Source organism: Cupressus sempervirens, chromosome 4, assembly GCF_028749045.1.
Source record: "Cupressus sempervirens isolate cs-2001-9-10 chromosome 4, ASM2874904v1, whole genome shotgun sequence".
In the NCBI taxonomy this organism is placed as follows: domain Eukaryota; kingdom Viridiplantae; phylum Streptophyta; class Pinopsida; order Cupressales; family Cupressaceae; genus Cupressus; species Cupressus sempervirens.
The window spans coordinates 851,919,539-851,944,648 of NC_143121.1; positions in this window are offsets into that span (position 1 = coordinate 851,919,539).

The window sequence follows — 25,110 nt, forward strand, 5'->3', positions numbered from 1 at the left end:
TACAAACCTCTAATCATGGATTTGTACTTCTTCTAATCTACTGTAGGTGTCTCATCATTGTTGGATAACTTGTGACAAATTATCATAGGCATACCAACTAGTTTACAACTTTCCAAACCAAACCTTTTCAATAGGTCTTTTAAGCACTTATCTTGTGAAATGAAAATATCATCACTATTCTGTATAATCTACAATCCTAGGAAAAACTTCATTTCTCCTATCATGCTTATTTCAAACTCATTCTTCATCTCTTCAACAAATTTATCACTTGCTTCATCATTACCTCCAAAAATGATGTCATCAACAAATAGTATAATAATCAACAAACCATTTTTGACTTCTTTTAAATACAAGTTAGTGTCTACTGTACCCTTAGCAAATCCAAGCTTTGCCAAAAAATTGTCCAAACTTGCATACCAGTTTCTAGGTACTTGCTTCAGACCATATAAATATTTCTTTAATCTATATACCATGTCTTTATCTTTTGATAAAGGAAAACCCTCAAGCTGCTTAATATATACCTCTTCTTCAAGTTCTCCATTCAGAAAGGATGATTTAACATCCATCTGATAAACCTTGAACTTCTTATTCACTGCATAATCTAGGAACATCCTTACTACTTCCATTCTAGGTATAGGTGCATATGTCTCTTTGTAGTCTATGCCTTCTTGTTATGAATATCCCTTGTATACAAGTCTAGCCTTGTTCCTCACAACATCACCTTGCTCATTCATCTTGTTTCTGAATACACATTTGGTTCCTATCACATTCTTGTCTTTAGGTCTAGGAACTAACTCCCATGTCTCATTCTTTACTATTTGATCCAATTCTTCCTTCATTTCTTAAATCGAATGACCATCTTTAACTACTTCATTTGTGCTCTTAGGTTCAACTTGAGTTATCAGACATATCTTTTCATTTGCTTTGTTCCTTGTCATCACACCTTTTTCTTTGCTTCCAATTATCTTCTTGAGAGGGTGATTCTTTGTCAGATTCCTGTTAGAGGTAGGATTTGACATCTCAACTCTTATCTCTTCTCTCCATTCAGATCTTTGTTCTCCTCTTTGCTCAATAGTTATCATATCATTCTGCAAATCATTGTTTGTCTCAAAGAAAATTCATCATTCTGTCTAACAATTCTAGAACTATCTTCTTCTTCATCTAAATTATAATCTACCATCTTTTCTTTAGTTCCAAACTTTTCATCAATCCTTACATTTGCGTATTCAACTATTATCTTAGTTCTATAGTTGTAACAATTGTAAGCTTTTCTTTTCAATGAATAACCAAGAAATATACCTTTATTACTTCTTGGATCAAATTTACCAATGTCATCATCTCTCTTAATGTAACATTTGCTCCCAAATATTTTGAATTACTTAACTGATAGTGAATGACCAAACCATAGTTGATAAGGTGTCTTGCTCATACCTTTTTTGATCTATACTTTGTTTAGAGTATATACTACTGTATTGACTACTTCTCTCCAAAATGTCTTAGAAACATCATTTTTAAACAACATCACTCTTGCAACTTCTGCTACTGATTTATTCCTTCTTTCAACAATCCCATTTTGCTCAGGTGTTCTAGGTGTAGATAGCTGCCTTTTGATACCATTCTCTTCATAAAATATGTTAAGCTCTCTAGAGGTGAATTCTCCCCCTCTATCAGATCTCAAACACTTTAGCTTAACAATAGATTCATTCTCAACTCTATTCTTAAATATCTTAAACTTCTCAAAAGCTTTAAATTTCTCTTTAGGAAATGCTACCCACAATCATTCTAGTGAAATCATCAATAAAAAATCATAAAATACCTTTCAACATTGAATCATCTTATTTTAGAAGGACCACTCAGATCTGTGTGAAAAATCTCTAGCTTCTCTGTGGTAGTGAACTTCTTGCTAGAAAATGATACTTTCTTCTACTGATGCAGGAGCATCTTGCACGGGAAAATTTAAAAAAAAAAAAAACATAAAATTGGAGGAGAGAGAAAGTGATGAAAATAGAAGGATAAAAATAATAAAAAAAGGAAAAAGAGGAAAAGAGGAATTTCTATTTTCGAGGTGCATAGATGGCATAAATAGGAAAATAAATAAAATGCTTGTCATTCCATTTATCGAGGTGTGTAGGTGGAATTCTAGCAGGTTGTGGATATTTTATTAAATCATGTATTTAATAAATGTTGGGTCATTGGTAGTGCTTAGTTGTATTTGGTGGGAATTAAATATTTTGTGGACATTTTATTAAATCATGCATTTAATATTTGTTGGGTTCCTAGTTGTATTTGGGTGGGAATTAAATATTTGTTGAAGGTAGTTGTATTTACCTTTTATCCCACATTGGTTGTGTTTGTAATGTCTTTGGTTGGAAGTGTCTATTTAAGCAAGGCTTATGATCATTTGTAATCAAGCTGGAAGGTGTGAAGGATTCAAGGTGTGAAAGCTTCAAGGTGTGATCTCTTCTTAGTAGAAGCTTGGAGAGAAGGAGCAAGTGAGGAGTGAGTTTTCCTAAGTCTGTGGACAAAGTACCGAATGTGAGGCAGTTTACAGTAGGATTGTGGTGGAGTTGTGAGTTTGTGAGAAGAGCTAGTGGCTGCGGTTTAGAAATAAGGAGGTTGCTTGGTGGCTTGCAAGCACAAGTTGAGATCTTGGAGGTTTCTACTAGAGTGTGGATCTAGACTAGCTAGTGTTTGGATTGGATCTTGAGGGATCTTGCAGAAATGTTATTGTAATTGCTATTGGATTTTCAAGTATAATAAAATTTCTTGGGAAGTATTTTGTAATCTCTTTGTCTCCATATTGTTGCATTTTTGGTTATGAGTTGGTAAGGTGGTGTGGTCCTTCATCATCTACTTAGCCAAAATACATTATTTACACACTACATTAGTAGGCTTTGTAATCTTAGACAAGTCTTTGACTGCAAAAGTGCTACTAACCTTTACAATATTATCAAAGTTTATGTGATAGAATATTCTATGCTAAAACCAAATATTATCCACTTTAGCTACCAAACATGTCATTTCAATAAGATTCAATTGGAATACATTACCTCTAGATCTAGTGAGGGTTAATCATCTCACTATCTCTGTCTTTGATAACACAAGTCTTCTCAGTGAACTACAATAAATAACCCTTGTCCACCAACTGTCCAACACTCAAAATGTTATGCTTCAATCCATCAACCAAATAAACATCATTAGTATTAGTTTTAGTATCAAGAGTAATGGATCTAATTCCTATTATATGACAGGCTGCATTACCAACTCTAACAATACCCCTATCATGATTCTTGAACTTAACAAATTTATTCATATCACCAGTCATGTGATGTGAACAACCACTGTCAATTATCCAATCAAATTTATTTTCCACTTGGGATACTAGAGCTCTTTCTTCTCTAATTTCTCTATCAAGACCATCTTTCTTGATAGCCACAATCCTAATTCATCATCACTTTCACTTTGAGCTTTTTCATCATATTCTTCATCTTCATTTGCATACAAACATTTTCTAATGCTATCTCTTCTAGGGTTGAACTTTCCCTTACACTTATTCTCTCTTTTAGGACATTTAGATGCATGTTGACCAGATTTATTACAAGTCCAACATTTAAATATTTTCTTACCATCTTTTTCTTTTCTCACAAGAAGGGCTATTCCTTCCTCAATCTTCTTGTCTTCATCAGATTTGCTGCTACCAGCAAAATCTCCATGAGTGCTTGTACTCCTTGTCAAATTAGGTTGAATGTTCAGGGCACTGAAATCTATTTTGACTCTTGCTAGATCTCCAAAATATCTCAGATGTGCTTCTACTGATTCTAATCTTCTAAGCAACATTTCCTTTGTGAAATCCTTAGTGTAGGGCATTACTAGTTGAATCATCTGAGCTACATGCTTGAATGATGGTGTCAAAATTTTCAAGATCTTCCATATGACTTCAACATCTTCCTTGGTTCCACCATGAGATTGAATTCCTCCAATAATTTCTTATAATTTTCCAACATAACTTCTTATAGATTCATCTTCCATCATTTTAACATCTTTTAATGCACATATTCAATTTGTAATCTCATTCTCTTTGCATGATCATCACCTTCAAAAGTAGATTCTAATGCTTTACAAATTTCATAATTTGTTACAAAGGACTCTACCTAACTGTATTCATTCTCTAGAAGAGATGTTAGTAGAGATTCTCTTGCTCTTATGTTACACATGAATAGATCTCTCTCTTCTTCACTGCATCCTTCAATATTTTCTTCTTCAACAGTTGTCTTCTTTCCCTTTGTCAAAATTCAATATGTTGGACCCATGCACAACAGAGGAGTCTTCATCTTCTCCTTCCAACTATCATAGTTGGCCCCATCAAATCTAGGACTATCCTTTTTGAAAATATTCACCATCGATCTCCCAAAGTTGTTAAGCTTATCCTTCAAGGACCTAACACTCTGATACTAATTGTTAGAATATATAGTCAACTGATATAACTGAGAGTGGGGGGGGGGGGGGGGGAAGAAGTGAATCGGTTATCCAACTAATATCACAATTATCAACCTTAAAAAAACTTAACCATATGAGTAATACAAATTGAAACCACAATAAGATCCTAATATACAATTACACCAGATATGTTAACTAGGGAAACTATTGACCAGAGGGAAAACCCTAGTGGAGATGGTACCCAGAAGATGATGTACTAATATAAATGTTCCTTCTTAGGGATGGACCCTATTAGGAGTCTATGAATACATTCAGTACATATGAATCCTCATTAGGAGACTCCAACCCTGTTAGATTTGTGCCAACCTTGTTACGAGTTGTGGAAGATAGCTAGACCCACTACCCAAACAACTTCAAGGGCAAGACCAATGAATCCACTATCAAAATGATCTCTATATTATTCTTTTTAGAATAATAAAATGGTACTATACTTTTCCTTCCTCTTTCTCTATCCTATCAACCAGACCTCTGCTCCTTCTGATCTTGTAACTAGATCACAAATATCGCATCCAATAATCCTTTGGATCACTTACACACATTCAGTAAGCACTCTACTTTTTTTGCACTTTGCACTTCAACAATGATTACAATAGTTAAAATCTACATTACAATAAAGGAAAACATATTTCTCTTATACCATATCTTCATAATAATTCCTTGAGATGGCCTTGAGGCTTTGCCAATTAATTATAAGATAGTTAATTAATAATAAGATAATTAATTAATTACAATTATAATATAAAGTTGGCTCATAGTCTATACAAAACTTCACACGTGCGATACTAGGGCTTGCGTACTCGCTGACATCATCAGCTGATTGTCCTTTGTCACTACTTGACTGTGCATTTCTCCATTACATCTTAGATGTAAGATAGCCAACAAACACCAAGAACTACTTTCTCAATGCTCTATCTTTGAATTACTCTCTATAAATTAGGTACAACTTTCGTACGTCTTTGACTCAAACTCTGTGCACTTGACCACATCATCAGGACATTGTGCTGAACATGTCAATAACTACACATCACTAGAAAATCAAACCATTGTCCATACCATCAAGATTTCTATTTGCTACTTAGCCAGTGTTTGTAGAAACCATGCTATGTTAACATCAATGGAAAACAAAGTCATGAATGCAACATCTCAATACTCTCCAATGCTTAGGATACTCCCCCAAAGTAGTATCATCAACATTCATGCTAATAATAACACCCTCATAGTATAAATGAGTGGCTTAAGGTACTTAAACATAGAAACAGAAGGAAGATTGGGCAAATAAACCACGAGATCCGTTCAGTGCTAGGTTCTTTGCCTTTGAGCTATCGTCCCACTTCATGATCAATGTATCTTTTTTTGGATATCTATTTATATTGTAATTTAGTCTCTTGTATGATATGATCTCATTTTATGTCTTATCATTGGAATTGATACATTCTATACTTTATTGTTGAGGCCACAATATTTTATTTTTTAAATGAATTTTTTTTGCACTTTTTCGCTAAAGTTATTATAGTTTATATATTATTGATAAGATGAAAACTTTTAATCTACATTGTTCAAATGAATTTTTCTTTACATTTTTAATAAATTTGATTGGTGGTTCAATGGTATGACATCCTTGTCATATAAATGATTGGTTCAAAGTACTCATGCCAAGTTGCTCAAGAAATAGTATAGACATTTACTACTAAGGTTCTTCTCCTTGCAAGCTATCAACACATCTGGTGACCAATGCATGTTTTGATGTGAATTTGTTTATCTCACAATTGATTTATTCTTTAAACTAATACATTTTATGCTTTATTTTTTAAAGCAATACATTTTATTTTGAAAAGGAAACATTTTCTCACTTTATTGTTGAAGTGGATACGTTTTATATTTTATAGATGAGATAGAATATTTTAAGCCTTTATTGCTTGAATGATTTTTTTATAACACATTTCTTGCCAAATGGATTGATAGTTTGATGGTATAATATTCTTGTACTATATACGATTGGTTCAATGCACTCACCCTAAGTTACTCAAGACAAGCTAGAGAAAAGACAAATATATGTTCACTACTAAGGCTCTTTGTCTTTGACCTATCCACCCACTTGCTGACCAGGGCACTTAATTTATCTAAAAAATAGTTGAAAATGGATACTGAGAATTTTAAGGGGATTGCATATTGGCCTCCATGTAGAAGTATATTTGAAGAAATGCTATTTCCTACACTAATAAATTTTGATAGAAATTCTATAAAGTATTTATGTGGGATTTGCACTTTAGTCACTAACATGGTGAGAAGAAGTAAAGATTATTTTGAATGATTGCATTATAACTTGTTTTCAATTATTGAAGGAGAAGGCGATTGAATAAAATCCATGATTGGAAATTTTTACTAATATATTTGAGTTTTAGGAAGACAGAAAAAGATTAATTCCTGCACATAGGATTGATATTATAGAGATTCAAGCAAGAAAAAATGATGATGAATGAGAAGAGATCTAATAGTATGAAGATACCTAGTCTCTAGACCCACTTATGCAAGGATAAGGGTAAAAAATGGATGCTATAAAGGTCAATGGTATTGTACTTTGTCTTCAAACCAAACACATGTTTGAAGCAATCAATTTTCATGGATTAGCATGTATCTATGGTAATTTAATAGATATGGTTTAAGGGTTGCAAAATATTTGTATTCTCTTGAGTGATTATAAGTAGTAAAGTTGAATGCACTCTATATGGAAGAGGAAAATTTTGAAGAGGGAGAGAATGCATTTTCTATTCAATCTTTTTTATATTATGGGTAGTACATTGGCAAAGAAAGACAAGGGCATTGTGCTACACTGGATGAAGCTAATACTATGTGCTATTTTGCCAAAATAAGCTCCTTATATGATGAAACTAGTGAGATATAATGAGACATATAGAAAAATGGAGGGGATTATTGACAACAACCTCAAAAGAGAAAGCCTTGGTACATGTTCTATGTTGTTGGTTTGACCTATTTTTCTCTTCTTTTACTCTTTCACAATTCCTATTGAGGAATTGCATTTTTTGAGGGAGGCGATGGTTTTCTAGGTGGAGGGAATTGAAAAATTACCCATGTGGTATTCTTAGATGTGGCGTTGATCCATGAATTACTCTTCCATTTTTTTGTCTCCTCTTGTTCTAGTCCTATTGAGGTGGGGTCTTTTTCTATTGAGGTGAAGAGGAGATTTGTTGTTGTGGAGTTGACTTTCTCTTGGAGATATTTTTATGTATTTTGATAATATGGTTTTGGATGCCAATGTAAAGCCTAATATGAAGGTTTAAGGTGTTTGTCAAAATCCTTGTTCCTTGTCTAGGGCTTGTATTCCTATGAGGATAAGTGTTTAAGACACATGAATATAAACAATGGGTAACAAAAACTAAGAATTGGAGAGAATTAGCATAAGACAAAAGTCAAAATTAATTTTTTTTTGCATTAGGGGCTAGTGTAGTTATTTGCATTGCCAAATATCTAAGGTAATAAAATATTTTTTTAGCAAGTTTTTATTCTAAGGGTACAAAATGAATGCTAGAAAGGTCAGGGGTATCATAATTTTCTTCAAACAAAAAATATGTTTGAAGCAAGGAGTTTTCATGGATTAGTGGGTATATATGGAAATTGAATAGATATAGTTTAAAGGTTGTAAAATGTGTGTGATTTCGTGAGTGATTATAAGTAATAAAGTTGAATGCTAAGAGTACCCATTGATGAAATTTTTATTTGGGGTTGTTCATTGCTTTTGTGAAGCATGTTGTTCTTTTTCCATTCCTTTGAATGTTAATAATATTTCTATTTGGTTTCTTCAACAGGAGAATGCTATACAGGTGACTTTTTCCTTGTCAAGGCGTGTGCTTTTCTTGTGTCTATGGTTTAGGTTTGCACTATTTTTCTCTTCTCTTCCTCATTCACCATTCCTATTAAGACAATTTCTATTTTGAAGGAGGTGATGGTTGTCTAGGTTAAGAAGGTTAAATAGTTAGCTACATGGTCTTTTCTCATGTTTTGTTTGCTTAGATGTAAGGTTAATCCGTGAATTATTTTTCTATTTGATTGTCTCCTCCTTTGCTAGTCCTATTGAGGTGGGATCATTTTCTATTGAGGTGAAGAGGCTTTTTGTTGATGAGTTAACTTTCTCTTGGATACATTTTATAGAATTTTATGGTATGGTTTTGGGATCTTATGTAAAACCCAATATGAAGGTTTGGGGAGTTTTTAAGAAATCCTTGTTCCTTGTTCATTGCTTGTATTCTTGTGAGGATTAATTCTTTAGAAGAGTCAAGTTGATGTAGGAGAATCCTGGGTTGCCTCATTATCTAGCTCATCTTTGTTCATTTTTCCAGTGGTTGCCGAGTTGCACTTGATGTCAAGGTCCAGTGTTGACCGAGTTGATGATTTGGCCGAGTGAAGTTTTGTCAAGTTTAGTATCAACTAAGCTTCTTGTGACAACTGGGCTATCTAGTGTTGGCCAAGCATTCATGTACATGCCAAGTGAACCTATTTGATTTGCTAATGCACAGTTCCTTCTTTGATTGAATTTGTCTGTGATCGGTGCCTAGTATGAGCCAGCTTGTGTTTTTATTTAAATTATTGTAAGGATCTTGTCTTGGGATGTGTGGAGACCGTTATGAGGTTTTCCTTATGTTATGTAAGGATTTAGAATCTTATGTAATATTTTTTGGCAAGTAGAAATAGGGGTGTCTAGGTTTAGGTTGAGTAGTGTGTGAAAAATGCAAAGTCAAGAAAGCTAGAGAGATAGAATAAAGTATCTCTGAAAATTCCAAGCTTGGGATACCGTAAATTTTTTTTGGCTATAACCTAGAAGGTGTCATAGTCATGCATGTATGCAGACAATTTGATGAATCAGTAAAGTATTTTCCATTCTTTCCCTCCTTGGTGTTGTTCCCTATGTTATTTTCTTCCATTGTGTTTACTCTACAAGATGGTGTCATTGTAAGGTGTACCTTTGGCCCTATTCTCAAACCTCCTTGCATCATAAGTATTTCAGAAACATGAACATAAAAAATGGGTAACATCAACTAAGAACTTGAGAGTATTAGCATAAGACAAAAGTCAAAATTGAAATGGTTTATATTAGGGGCTAGTGATGCTATTTTCATTGACAAATGATTTAAGGTAATAACATATTTTCTTAGCAAGATTTTAATAGAATCTATGTAGGTCATGTTTTTATTTTTAGCATAACATAAGAATATTTATAAGACACAAGGGGAGTGATTCAAGAGTTTAGAAATAAAAAAAAGGTGATGATGGTGAATATAAAAAATTGACATTCTATGTAAAGAGAGCCAGTATCTTGTAGTTTTGTTTCGTCAGAAGGGTTCAAAATGAAGCTTGAGTATTTGAAGGGAATTGTGGACTTGGCTTCATCTAGCATTACGCTCATAACAATTATATTTCATAGAGTGATAAGTTTGATATATGTTTTATTTAGGATTTATATGGTATTCATTCTTTAGTTACTAAGTTGATGAAATAAAATATAAGAGAGATCTTAGAAATCTACAATAGATGCTTTTTCAATTATTGAATGAGAAGTTGACATAAAATAATCTTTTCATGGAATTTTTTTAGTAGTTTCTTTGATTATTTATGAGACAAGGAAAGATCAATTCTTAGATACAAGGTTAATATTATAGAATTTAAATGAAGAAAAACTAACGGCGAATGTGAAAAAATGTAATTTTATAGAGAGAGCATTTGGGTTTAGCTATGTGAGAAGGATTGCCAATATAAACTAGAAAGGTTGAGCGGATTAAAACTTGCCTTTCTCCCAAAAGTGTGTTTGAAGCAAGGATTTTTAATGGGTCATCGAGTTCCCATATAAATTTTATTACAAATTTATTACATATATATTTTTCTAGTCACTAGGGAAATTAAATAAGTAGAATATGAGTTATTTGGGATGTAAGTGAGATAACCGACACAAATATATTGTATCAAAATGATAGCCCCATGACATAATTTAGTGAAACTTTGAATGATACAAAGAATTTTTTTTTCTCTAAAGACATGAACTAGTTTCTAACTCAGATGTGAACAAACTACAAAATTATAATGGTTTACTTGATAAATTCTTTTTTTTTTGACGAGGTGGGCTTATTTTAAGCCTTATCGTTTGAGTGTGTTTTGATTTTTTTGATTTTTTACCAATTGGGTTGACAGTTCAATGGTATAACACCCTTGTAGCATAAATGAGTGACTCAAGGTACATATATACATAAATTGATGGAAGACTAGGCAAATAGACCATGAGATCCATTCACTACTAGGTGCTTTTCCTTTGAGCTATTGTCCCACTTCATGATTAGTGCATATTTTTTTGGATATCTATTTATATTGTAATTGGTTTTCTTGTATGATATGATCTCACTTTATGTCTTATTGTTGGAATTGATACATTCTATAAATTTTATTGTTGAGGTCAATACATTTTATTTTTTAAATGGAAAATTTTTGCACTTTTTTATTGAAGTTTTATGGTTATATATTATTAATGAGATGAAAAATTTTAAGCCACATTGTTTGAGAGGATTATTTTTTACATTTTTGATGAATTTTATTGGTAGTTCAATGGTATGACATCCTTGTAGTATAAATGATTGGTTCAAAGTACTCACTCCAAGTTACTCAAGGTAGTTGATGCAGGAGCATTTGGGTGTAAGAGCAATCTTGCATCACCCAAAAATAATTTTATTTCCAGCCTTTTCTATTTTAATAAGGACTAGTAGACAGGGGGGTTACTATTTCTGAGAACTTGCTATTTTTAGTAAGCTTGTGATACAAGCTTATAATGTTCTGATTTTCTACATGAAGGTTTATTTTGGAATTATAAGCCTATCATAAAAATCTCATTACTTTAGCTTAAGTATTAGAGACATTATTATAGATTTTCAATGGAAAATTTTGGAGAAAAATCTTTGAACTCAATTTTGGCCTTAGAGGCCACAGATGAGGTTCAAAAACTTGTTGAGAGGGCACTTGTGCTATTTTAACCATGTAGATCAGGAGCTGGCATTCTTGAAAAGTGGTTATAATAGCCAATCAGAGCAACGACTTGAGAGTTATGGCCTTCCAAAGTTGGGCTACCTAAATTTTCTAAAATAAATGTGAAAGATGTATTTGGCTAACTCTATATGTATTGTTAGAGTTTTTCAGCCCTAGGTATTAAGTTTGAATGTCTAGAACCTTAGTTCACATCTTAGTCTTGTAGATTATTGTAATGAAGGTGCCCATGTGGGTTAGCCTATTGTACTTGTGAATTCTATAATTTTACATTTACGATGATAATAAGAAGCCCCTATTTTGTTCTCGCAATTATTGTTGTTTCTGTAATGTGTTTATGGTATTAAGGGGAGCACCCTTTATCAAGTGGTATCAGAGCTAGAGTTCTTGAGTGTGTGGACAAATTGCTAACTATGAGGTAGTTTGCACTAGGACTATGGTTTGGGATGAATGTGTAGATAGATTGTTGATTGTGAGGCAATTTGCACTAGGGTTTTGGCAAAAGCGTGAAAATGCCTCCACAAAGAGAGTGTGATAGAAGAGCTATAAGTGCTACACTTGAGGGTTTTAGAGCCCTCCAAAGACAAATGCAAGCATTGGAAGAACAAAAGCACATATGAATAAATCTTACCGCAAGAGATGAAAGCGAGGATGAGGACAAAGAAGAAGAAAATGCCAAAGCAAAGGCAATTCTAAACCTAGAGGAAGAGAAGCTTTTTAAGGCCATCTCGAAGATAGGAAAAAGACCTAAGTTTGATGTTCCCACATTTTTGAGAAATATTAACCCAGAGGAGCTAATCAATTGGATCAATGAACTGGAGGATTAATTTGACTATTAAAATATTGAGGATCTTGATAGGGTCAAATTTTCAAAGGAAAAACTAAAGGGACATGAAAATATTTGTTGGCGAGAGATTCAGTTGGAGCAAAATAGAAGTAGAAAGGACAAAATCACTAGATGGGATTAAATGATAGCTAAAATGAAGTAAAAATTCATTCCTATGGGTTAATTCCAAGTATTTAGGATGAGTTGAGTCTGGTTTGAATGAATATTATTGAGGAGGCAAACCAATTTTCCCTAAGACTTGAGGAGAAACTGAGCAAGAAGTTTGATAATAAGAATAGTGGAAGAGGTCATGGTGGAAGATTTGGTGGAAAATCTTATGGAGGCCATAATGATGATCAAAAGAACAAGGATAAGGTTGGAAGTAGCAGTCAAAAATAGAGGGGAAAAATTCTAATTGTTACCATGATCATAATAAGAGAGATTAGAGAGGAAGAGGCAAAGGACAAGGATCTGGAAGAGAAGGTTTTCATGGGAAATGTTTTCAGTGCAGAGAAGAAGAGTATAGAGCATTTGAATGTTCCTAGTGCCAAGGAAGGATAGATCAAAGAACAAAATACCAGGCTAGAGTTGCACATGTTGATGAAGATGCCAGACCATTGCATTCTGAAGATGCTAAAAGAGGAGAAGTCCTAGTTAACAAAAGAGTCCTGTTAAGTGGTGAGAATGAACCTAATAAAAGAAGGAGCTTGTTTTGCACAAGGTGCAGATGTGAAGATAAGTTTTGTGATGTGATCACTGATGGTGGAAGTACTCACAATTTGGTGTCAGAAATAATGGTCCCAAAGTTGAAGTTGAAGAGATAGAATCATCTACATCCATACCGTATTGCTTGGGTGCAAGATGACCACAAGGTCATGGTCAATGAGCAGTGCTCAGTGAAGTTCAAGATTGGAAGCTACTAGGATGAGGTACTATGTGGTATCATACCCATGGACATGTCATATGTTGTTGGGTAGGCTGTGGTAGTTTGACATGCATGTTGTACATGATGGGTGAGAAAATACCTACACTCTAACCAATGATGGAGTGAAGAATAAGTTGAAACTGTTGAAGGAGAAAGAAGAAAAGGTATGTAGTGCTTCCAAAAAAATTTTTGCTGATGGAAAAGAGTTCCTTAAAGGTATGAAGCATGAGCATATGTCTTTTGTTATAATTTTATAAGATAGTAAAGAAGAAGTAGAGGAGGTACTTGAAAAAGTTGTAGATATGTTGGAGAAGTTTTTTGATGTTGTATCAAATAATGTACTTGATGGATTTCCCCCAATGAGGAACATTAGTCACTAGATGGATTTGGCTCTAGGAGCTAGTTTTTTGAACAAGGCAATGCACATAATGATACCGATAGAAAGTGAAGAGTTGAATAGATAAGTTCATGAGTTCTTGCAGAAGGGGTTGATTCAAGAGAATCTGAGTCCATGTGTTGTACCAACCATATTAGCACCAAATAAAAATGGATAGTGGAGGATGTGCATAGATTTTCATGCTATCAACAAGATTACAACAAGTACATATTTCCATTGCCAAGGCTGGATGATATTATGGACTGTTTGATTGTAGCTAAGTATTTCATAAAGCTAGATTTGAAGAGTGGGTACCATCAGATTTTTAGAAGAGAATGTGATGAGTGGAATATTGCTTTCAAGACAAGGGATGTACTATATGAGTGGTTAGTCATGACTTTTGGGCTAACTAATGCCCTAAGCACTTTCATGCAGCTCATGAATGAGGTATTAAAGTAGTTTCTGGGTAAGTTTGTCATTATTTACCTAGATTATATTTATTAATTAGTAAGAAATTGGAGGAAAATTTGATCCATATTCGCAAGGTATTTGATAAGTTGAGGGAAGAAAAGTTGCTGATAAACTTGAAGAAGTGTAGTTTTGTAAAGGAGTTGGTGTACATGGGATTTGTAGTCTTAGCAGAAGGTTAAAAAATGGACCTAGAGAAAGTGAAGGCTATCCTTGAATGGCCTACTCTAAAGAGTGTGAAAGAGGTAAGATCTTTCTATGGACTGGCTAGTTTATATAGAAAGTTCAAAATAGGTTTTAGTAGTATTTGTGGACCCCTTACTGAAACAATGAGAGGGGATATGAAAGAATTTAAGTGGACTGTAGGAGTAGATAAGAGTTTTAATCAGTTGAAATAGAAAACTACTAAGCAACCTATTTTAGCACTTCCTATTTTTAACAAGATGTCTCAAGTAGACTATGATGCTAGTGGTACTACAATATGAGCTATTTTGAGCTAAGAAGGTAGAACTGTTGCTTATTTTAGTGAGAAGTTGAATGATGCAAAAAGAAAATATTCTGTTTATGATTAGGAATTTTATATGGTTCAAGCATTAAAGAAGTGGAGACACTATCTTCTTCCTAAGGAGTTTGTTTTTTATACTGATCATCAAGCTTTACAACATTTAAATAGTCAAGGAAAATTAAACCAAAGGCATTTGAAGTGGGTTGAGTTTTTGCAGAGTTATACATTTGTTTTGAAAAATAGGAGTGGGAAGTCTAATTGAGTTCTAGATGTTCTTAGTAGAAGACAAATTTTGCCAACAAAAATGAAAATAAAGGTGGTTGGGTTCAAGGAAATCAGTACTTTGTATCTAGATGATCCTAATTTTTGTGAAGCACAAAAGGCTTGTATAGAATTTGTTACACTTGACGAGACAAAGTGGTAGGATTTCATGATCTAGGATAGTATGTTGTTCAAAGGAAGTCAATTGTGCATTCCTAGAAGTTCAATGCGAGATAATCTCATCAAGGAGAAGTATAATGGAGGATTGGATGGAATTTTGGTAGAGATAAGATCATTTCTTTGGTTTCTAAGAATTATTACTAGCCATAGTTGTAGTAAGATGTGAAGAAGTTTGTATAGAGTTGCAAAGTATGTTAGATTGTGAAAGGAGTGAAGCAGAATATAGGGTTATATCAGCCATTACCTATACCAGAGAAGCCATGGGAGGATGTTAGCATGGATTTTCTTCTTGGATTACCTAGGACTCAGTGAAGGAATGATTCTATTTTTGTGGTAGTTGACAAGTTTTCAAAGATAACACATTTTATTTCTTGTAAGAAGACGAGTGATGTTGTTCATGTGGCAGAGTTATTTTTTAGAGAAGTGATGAGACTACATGATCTACCAAAGAGTATAGTTTCAGATCAAGATACCAAATTGATTGGGTATTTTGGCATACATTATGGAAGAAATTAAGACAGAGTTGAAGTTAGGTTCATCACATCATCCACAGTCTGATGGATAGATAGAAGTTGTGAATCGTGGTTTGGGAAATTTGCTAAGATGTTTGGTTGGAGATAAACCAAAAGGATGGGATCTCATTTTACCATAGGAAAAATTCACATATAATAATTCTATCAACAAGAGTAGTGTTAAATCACCATTCCAGATTGTATATGGGAGTAGTCCCAGAAATACTTTTGAATTGAGGTAGTTGGATAAAGGAGAGATAAGTAGTGCCGAAGTAGAAGAATTTGTTGAACATTTGAAAAACATCCATGAGGAGGTAAGGAAGCACGCCATAAAAATGAATACATAGTACAAGGCTAAGGTAGATGGGAAAAGGATGTATAAGGAATTTCAAATTGGAGATGAAGTCATGATTCATTTGAGAAATGAGCATTTTCAAGTGGGTACATATAATAAGCTAAAGATGAAGAAGTTTGGACTGTGCAAGATAGTAAAAAGACATGATTATGGAAATGCTTATAAAGTGGGGTTGCCTGCTAAATGGAAGATTTCACTTATATTTAGTATTTTAGATTTGATAGAGTATTATGGAGTTGATGCAGATGAAGTTGTAGAAGCATAGTGGAGTATTCTAATAGCTAGTTCCACTACAAAGGAGATTGAGGAGATACTGGACAATTGTGTTGGCAAAACTACAAGGAAGAAAACTCACGAGGAATACTTGGGTCAAATGAAAAGAAAGGCCAATAGAGGATTCATCATGGCTAGCAAGGGAGGAGGTTAACCATCTTGGTTTTCCTCTGAACACCTAAGATGTGATGGAGTCACTTCTCAAATTACCCTAGGTGTCTAATTTAGGAGCATCTTAGGTGTAAGAGCATGTAATGTCCTCACTAACAGGGCTAGTTAGGGACAAGTAATACCTATAAAATAAATGTTAGAATCACAATAATAATAAAACTAACTATATTATTCTACCCTCTAAGTTAACCCCAATCTTAAGGACATCTCCAGATTAGGCTTCTTAGCTCATAGCTACCTCGTCGTTATCCTAGGAGCACACCCCTCAAAATTCTTCTTAGATGGACATCCTCTATCCAAGGCCAACAACATATGCATATCTTTAACAACATTAGAATATTCTAGCACATCGATTATTGGCCATGGAAAACAATGGAGATCTTAATATCTCCATGCTCCATGGTTCGATATCAATTCTCGGTCATGGAAAAAAATGTAGATATTAATATCTCACATACTCCATGCTCTGAGTTCACATTGATTCTCAACCATTTATTTTGTGTTTATGGTTTTAAGGAGAGCAACCTTTATTAGTAGTCTAGGCAAGTAGATCACGTTCCATTCACTACCAAGGACCTCTACTTGCAAGCTATTAACACATCTGGTGACCAGTGCATCCTTTCATTGGAATTTGTTTATCTTACAACTGATTTATTGTATGAAATGAGGTCATTTTATGTGTCTTTTTTTAAATTGATACATTTTATGCTTTTAAAAAAAAAAGTAATACATTTTATTTTGAAAAGGAAGCATTTTCTCAATTTATTGTTGAAGTGGATACATTTTTTTTTTTTTTTTATAGATGAGATAGAATATTTTAAGTCTTGTTGCTTGAATGATCATTTTAAATCACATTCCTTACCAAATGGATTGATAGTTTGATGGTATAATATTCTTCTACTATAGATGAGTGGTTCAATGTACTCACCCTAAGTTACTCAAGATAAGCTAGAAAAAAGACAAAGATCTATTCACTACCAAGGCTCTTTGTCTTTGACCTATCTACCCACGTGGTGACCAAGGCACTTATTTTATTTGAAAAATAGTTGAAAATGGATATTGAGAATTTTAAGGGGATTGCATATTGGCCTCCATGAAGAAGTACATTTGAAGAAATGCTAATTCCTACACTAATAAATTTTGATAGAAATTCTATAAAGTATTTATGTGGGATTTGAAATTTAGTCACTACAATTGTGAGAAGAATTAGAAGATTATTTTTGACGATTACATTATAACATGTTTTCAATTATTGAAGGAAAAGGCGATGAACAAAATCCATGATTGGAATTTTTTACTAATATATTTGAGTTTTAGGAAGATAGAAAAAGATTAATTTGTGCACATAGGATTGATATTATAGAGGTTAAAGGAAGAAAGATTGATGATGAATGAAAAAAGAGCTAGTGTTATGAAGATACCTAGTCTCTAGACCCAGTTATGTAAGGAGAAGGGTAGAAAATGGATGCTAGAAAGGTCAATGGTATTGTACTGTCTTCAAACCAAAAACATGTTTAAAGCAATTAGTTTTCATAGATTAGTAGCTATCTATTTAAATTTAATATATATGGTTCAAGGGTTGTAAAACATGTGCATTCTCTTGAGTGATCATAGGTACTAAAGTTGAATGCACTGTATATCAACGAGGAAACTTTTGAAGAGGAAGAGAATGCATTTTCTATTAAATCTTTTTATTTTGTAGGTAGTACATTTCCAAAGAAAGAGAAGGGCATCATGTTACATTGGATGATCATAGCATGGTCCATGATAATTTAGAGGAGGCTCACAGAAGCAAAAAAGCGAAAATAGCACAATCTGAACTTTTAGTATTTTCTATGTTTTAGTAATTTGCATTTTTAGAGGCTTTCAGGTCATTTCTGGCCCTTGAAAGCTTCCAACAGGCTTGGCTCTTTAAATTTGGAGATAGATAATTGGATTACCTTTCCAATAGTGTAAGAGATATACATTTTCAAGCTATGTGCTAAGAGTCATGACTTCTACAAGTAGACATAACATTTAATAGTTTTCATAGTTTTGATATTTTATTTTGTAATAAACATTATGTGGACTATTCATTTCTATTTGAGGGGATGTTGGTGGCCCTTCAGATTCATCATACTTTGTATAAACTCGAATGTTGAATGAAATGGACCTCTTTTTGGCTTGCATAATCTGCTGTCCAAATTTTTTTTTTATTCGCATTAGAATTAACAATATCGTAGGTATCACCCTAGGTGTTGTAATCCAAAATCACAATTTAGATCAATGGCATTAGATCTTGTTTACTCCTGTATGTACCATCGTACATGGTCATCTTACCAAAGGTTTGGATTGGCTACAAGAGATCCTTTAGATTATCTTCCTTTGAGATGCACATGGTCATAGATGGAAAAATAAGAGGTTGACATGATGGAAGAATCCTTCAAAACACTAGTGGAAGATGCATTGAATAAGCAACATGAAGAAATGATGAAGCAATTTTCACAGATGTTGGAAAAAAAGAGTCACAAGACAATCCAAGGAATTTTATGTTTGGTGAGAAAAATCCATTTAAAGTACATGTAAATTTTGATATCCCAACTTTCAAGGGAAAATTGTGGCAGACGCTGTTGATGATTGGTTGTCAAAATTAGAGAGGTACTTTTGTGTTAATAATTTCTTAGATATTAAAAAATTCACCTTCACCCTCCTCAAAGCTTAGAATCAAATCCACAAAACCCTCGAATACCTGCATGTAGAAAACCTATCACAGAGGAGAAAAAGACAAGAGGCAAGGGTTTTCTCTCAAAACATGCAAATTGTATTCTCAAATAAAGAAAAGACAATGATTTACAAAGAGATCAATCCTTATAAAAGGAGATCACAAACCTAAAAGGGTAACCTAATAAGTTACAAAGGGTAACCTAGAAGGAAAAGCTATTTAATAATTACTAATTAATTATTAAATAGAGAATACAAAAAGCACATAAAGTGAAATCTTAAGAAGGGAGAAAAGGTAATTTAATTAATGAAATTAAATTAACCTTTTTCTCTAACACCCCCCTTAAGATGAGCAACAATGCAGAAAGAGCAAGGAAACTACAATTTAAAGCTAAAAGAAAACTTAGGTCTTGGCAACAACGCCTAATGAGGTACCCAATCAAAAAAAATCTCTATGAAACAGAGAAATAGAAAAAAACCCAGTGGGAAAAATCTACTCCAAAAAGAGATAGCTGAAAGCCCAGTGAAGGACTGTAGAAGTCTCCAACTAGAGGAATTGTTCTATAAGATAGGAACAAGAGAAATCATGAAGAAATCCACAAAAGCATGTAGAAGCTGCAAACTCTATAAAAAAGAAACTACTGATCTATAGAACTTCCTTTGAAATAGAACCTAACCAAGTAGGGAAGACTGTAATTTACATTGAATCAGGAGGCAAACAAAGGCAAACAACTGAACTCAAAAATATAGATGACATGAAACACCAAAGTCTGAAGAGCTAGTCAATCAAACCAAGGGAGTATGAGAAAAAAAAGAAGAACCCCCTTAATGTAGACAAGGGTGAGGTGATAGGCAATTGAGAAATTGGGCCAAAAAGAATTGCACACCAAGGAACCACAATCAAGATGCATGAAAGAGTACATAAGTGTGTATTGAGGTGATCAATCTCAGACGCGTCATGAGGCTAATGGCACTCTATTTTAGTGTGTTTGCAAGAATGCATACAAATGATATAAACAATGATTAGAAAGGGCAAAGAGCTATTATAATAGATAATACAACCCAAAAGAAGAGATCCCATGCTACAAAAATGATCCCCAAACCTGAAACAACCAAGATATTCACCATAGAGAAATAGAGCAAAAAACATGATAGAAAGAGCATGGAGTAGAATCTAGAAGAAAATACAACATTTTTGAAAAGAGGACTAAACTAGCTTTCCAAAAATATAATATTTTTAAAAAACGGAGATGGGACACTCAAGATATGCCCTTTGGAGTGAAAAACTGAACATTTGACTTTGACTGCCCAAACAAGCAACCACAAAACCAAAAAACTCTACACCACTATCTCCATCTCGAAACCAACTTTTCAATGCTTCTTTCAGATAAAAAAAAAACCTCCGTATGCTTAAGTTACGACCAAAAAACCAACACTAGGTCAAAAAAGGACCTGAAGGGCATGCAGGAGTGTTGATGCCAACATTTCACTGTCTTAAAATTGACGGCCAGCCAGCTGTAGTAGCAAAAAAATACTACCACTTGGTAGTGCCATGTGGCATCCATGTGGCAGTGGGCCCCAAAAATAAGGTGACATGGAACCTAATACATGGTAGGTGCTGATGTGGCACTAGTGCCACATTGTAGGTGCTTATGGAGCCACATGTGTAGAGGATGTTGAGTGGCTGTGGAGGTGATGCGCTAGAGTAGTGGATGGTTCGGTGATGGCAGGCCAGAGTGGTGGGTGGTTCAGTGATGACAGGTCAACATGGCAGGCAATCCAATGGTGGAAGGTCAATGATGGCCTCGAAACAACAACAGTGGGCCAGAAAATAGGTGACGATGACTAGGAATCAACGAAAGTAGTTGAAACAATAGTAATCAAGCCAGAAAATAATGGAAGTTGCCAAAAAAAGCTTGGCAGTCCTTCGGTGGTGCTGAAAAGCACTACTTGATGCCAGAAAAAGGGGTTGTAGGCTGGAAAAAGGCTTGCGACCTTTTTAAAAAAATATTAAATTTTTTTTTGCCTCAAATTGTGTGTAGGAGGTTGTACGACCTTCTAGACAATTTTTTTTTGTCTCTCAGATCAATGTTGTCCAAAATGGACAAACTTTATACAGAAACAAGGGTTTTGACATCTTCTAGATCCATCAGTGAAGTCTGTTTGGCCTCAAACTACTCTAAAAATTAGTGACCCCCTATTTTCTTAGGAAATACTTGAAAGACTCTAGATCTGATCCATCAAATCCTTGTTCTCCCTTTTTCTCCAAATACTAAACAAGCTACAACAGATCTGGCTCTGATATCATGAACGATTTGAGCAAATATGCAAATCAAATCCATGAAGCCCTTGAATACCTACATGTAGAAAACCTATCATAGAGAAGAAAAAGACAAGAAGAGGCAAGGGTTTGCTCTAAAAACATACAAATTGTATTCTCAAATAAAGAAAAGATAATGATTTACAAAGAGATCAAAATCCGAAAACAGTAACCTAATAAGTTACAAAGGGTAACCTAAAGATTGTCAAACTACAAAAAAATTAATGATGGAAACCCATGCAAAATTTGTTGAACACAAGGTGATAGATTTTGGAAAACAAAAGGAAGATGAAAAAATCATCAAGGCCGACCTATATGCCATAGTGGCCACTGCAAAGGTATTTTCTCAGGATGATGAAGAGAGATTATTTCATTCATAAATGTGGGTAAGAGGAAAAGATTTACATGTTATTGTTGATAGTGGTAGTCAAAATAATTTGATATTTTGTAAAGCTATAAAAATACTAAATTTGAAGACAACATCACACCCACAACTATACTCTATGGGTTGGGTAAGCCAAGGGCAAGGCATTCAAGTAAACAAGCAATGTCATATTTCATATTCTATAAAACCATTCGAAGATGAGGTGATCTATGATGTAGCTTCTCTTGATGTGTGTGATATTTTATTGGGACAATGATACATGTATCAATGCCATGGGGTGTACAATTCTAGGCCATAAAGTGTCATAATCAAATTGGGTGAACAAAATTATCAGATACTAGAGGTAAGTCCTACTCACTCTTCATCTTTGATTAGTACAAAATAGTGTAGAAGATTGATTTCCTAAACTAGTACATTTGTGTTATTAATGATTCATCCTAAGGAAGAAAAAAAATGGTATACAATTCCCATACCACCATGTCCATCACAAAAATACAAAAAAGGTCAATGGAACACATTTAAAAAAAAATCAAAATGTGTTTGAGCTACCAGTAGTAGTATCCTCACACTGCCAAGTTAGACATTCTACCAATTTGATTCCAGCGACACCGTTGCCTAATGAACCAATCTATAGGAAATCTATGTTAGAAAATAATGAGATTAAAAGGTAGATACAAGAGCTAATTTAGAAGGGGCATATTCACCCAAGTGTATCTCCTTGTGATAGCCCAATTGTACTTTAAAAGAAGAAGAATGGAACATGGAGACTTTGTATTGATTATAGAGCATTGCATAAGATCACTATCAAAATTAGATATCCAATTCCTTAGATAGATGATCTATTGGACGAGCTTAGAGGGGCAAAATTCTTCACCAAAATTGATTTAAAATTAGGGTATCATCAAGTGCCAATTGATCTAGCAGATGTATGGAAGACTGCTTTTAAATCTGAGGGTTTGTTTGAATGGTTGGTGATGCCTTTTGGCCTCACAAATGCTCCAGCTACATTTATGAGGATGATGAATGATGTACTCAGGCCATTCACTAGTTCCTTTGTAGTGGGGTATCTAGATGACATTCTCATTTCGAGAAAAACTTGGGAAGAGCATCTGCAACATGTGGAACAAGTATTTTCTACCTTGTAAGACCATGGACTCTATGCTAACAAGGAAAAGTGCTCTTTTGGTATGTAGAGTATTAAATATTTAGGCTATGCTATTGATAGTAAGGGTGTTCATGTTGATCCTAAAAAGATAAAAGTAATTAAAGACAAGCCTTCTCCAAGGAATGTCATTGAGTTGCATAGCTTCAGAATGTCATTGAGTTGCATAGCTTCTTGGGGTTGTCTAACTTTTATCATAGATTTGTGCTTGGATTTTCACATTTGTCTTGCCCTCTAAATGACTCACTGTGAGGAGGAATGCAAGAAAAATTCAAATGGGTAGGTGCTCATCAACATGCATTTGAGGAGTTAAAACAAAAGTTATTCTCTACACTAGTTTTATCTGTTCTTGATTTACACCAATCTTTTGAAATACAAATTGATGCATTAGAATATGCCCTAGAAGCAGTCCTCATGCAACATGGACATCCAATTTCCTACCATAGTGAAACATTCTCTGATATAGTGTACAGGTATCCCACCTATCATAAAAAATTATATGCAATTGTTCAAGCTTGCAAACAATGGAAGCATTATATTCTAGGCAAGGAAACTATAATGCATACAAATCACAAACCCCTTCAATTTTTGCAAACACAAGGAAAATTGTAGAATGATAGACATAAAATGTGGTTAGCCTATCTTCAATAATTTCATCTCAATATTCATCATAAGAAGGGAAGCTCCAATAAGGTATCATATTGCATGAGTAGACCCCTAATTGTAGGAATAATTATGGTGTTAGAATTGTTGATCTTAGATTGATTTTGACAAGTGAGTGTCAACACACTTAAACCATTTACTTAGTTCATGCTTAACTAGTAATACATGTTGAGCACAACATGTAAATATTAGACCATGCTGAGTTTTAATGAGTGCCGAGTCACTCAAGTGCCAAGCAGATAGACCATGCCGAGTGATTCAAGTGCCGAGTAAATAGTGGATGCTAAGTAATGCAGGTGCCAAGCCAGAATAAAAAATACAATGTATGCCGAGCATCAAAGACTTCATATGCCAAGTAACATAGTTTAGACATATTTGTTTCAAATGGCACAAACAACTATATAAACCATTTTTAGTTGACTTAAGGATAGATTTCAATCTTTTGGAGATAAGGACAAATCTATATTTGGATTCCCTATGTAATTACATGCAACCAATTAGACAATGGGAAGGTTTAAACAAAAAAAATGGATGAATCTCTATTGTAGATTCATACCTAACCCTAATCCACCAGAGTCTTCTTAAGGAGGACGAATCCCTAAACTCTTTACAGTGTAGAAGGGGTGAATGATCAAATTGGAAGAGCAAACAAGACAGTTTGTAGAGCATTCAAGGTGACTTAGAAGTAAGAGTGAATTGCAAAATCAGTTAGAGAAGAATAGAGGACAGAAAAGGTTACAACATTGATACATCAAATCATAAAGGATCAGTCAGAGATTGTGTAGAGGTGATTTTTTATTAGGCAAGCAAGTGCCAACTATAGGATCTATGCTGAGATATTTTAATAGGTGATTTTAGTTAAATCTCTTAATAGAGTAGTCCCAACAGATAGTATAAAATCCTTTAATAGGGTGCTTAATTGTAAGTTGAAGTCCTCTAACCAGACACATTGCTAACAGGGTGTTGAAATCCTCTAACAAGGTGGGACTTAATAGTCTTTGTAATCCTTTAACAAGGTAGGCCTTTCATAGGGCAGACCATGATTCATGGTCAAATCATTGTAACCTTAATTGGATATACATTATTGCTATAGTAGTGAAGATTTGTGGGTGTCATCCCCACCCTAGTTTTACCTTCTCACTTGGAGGGTTTTTGGGTAATCATATCTAGTGTTACATGTGTGTTTGATTACATGTTTACAAGATTGATGCATATTCTTTACATGCTATTTCAATATATTAATGCATGTGACGTATGAATGGTGAAATTTTTATGGGTCCACATTTAAACTCTTGATTCACCCTCTCTTTTAGAAGTTTACTCTCTTCCCACTTGTAATTTAAACAATTGGTATCAAAGCACCAGTTCTTTGAAAGAGAAGGTTTGCAGCTTAAAGGAAAGATCTTGAAATGGAAGTCTACAAGCTAGGAAAAGCTATTGAGAACCAGGAGATTGAAATACATCTCATACTACATCAATTGAATGAGGCAAGA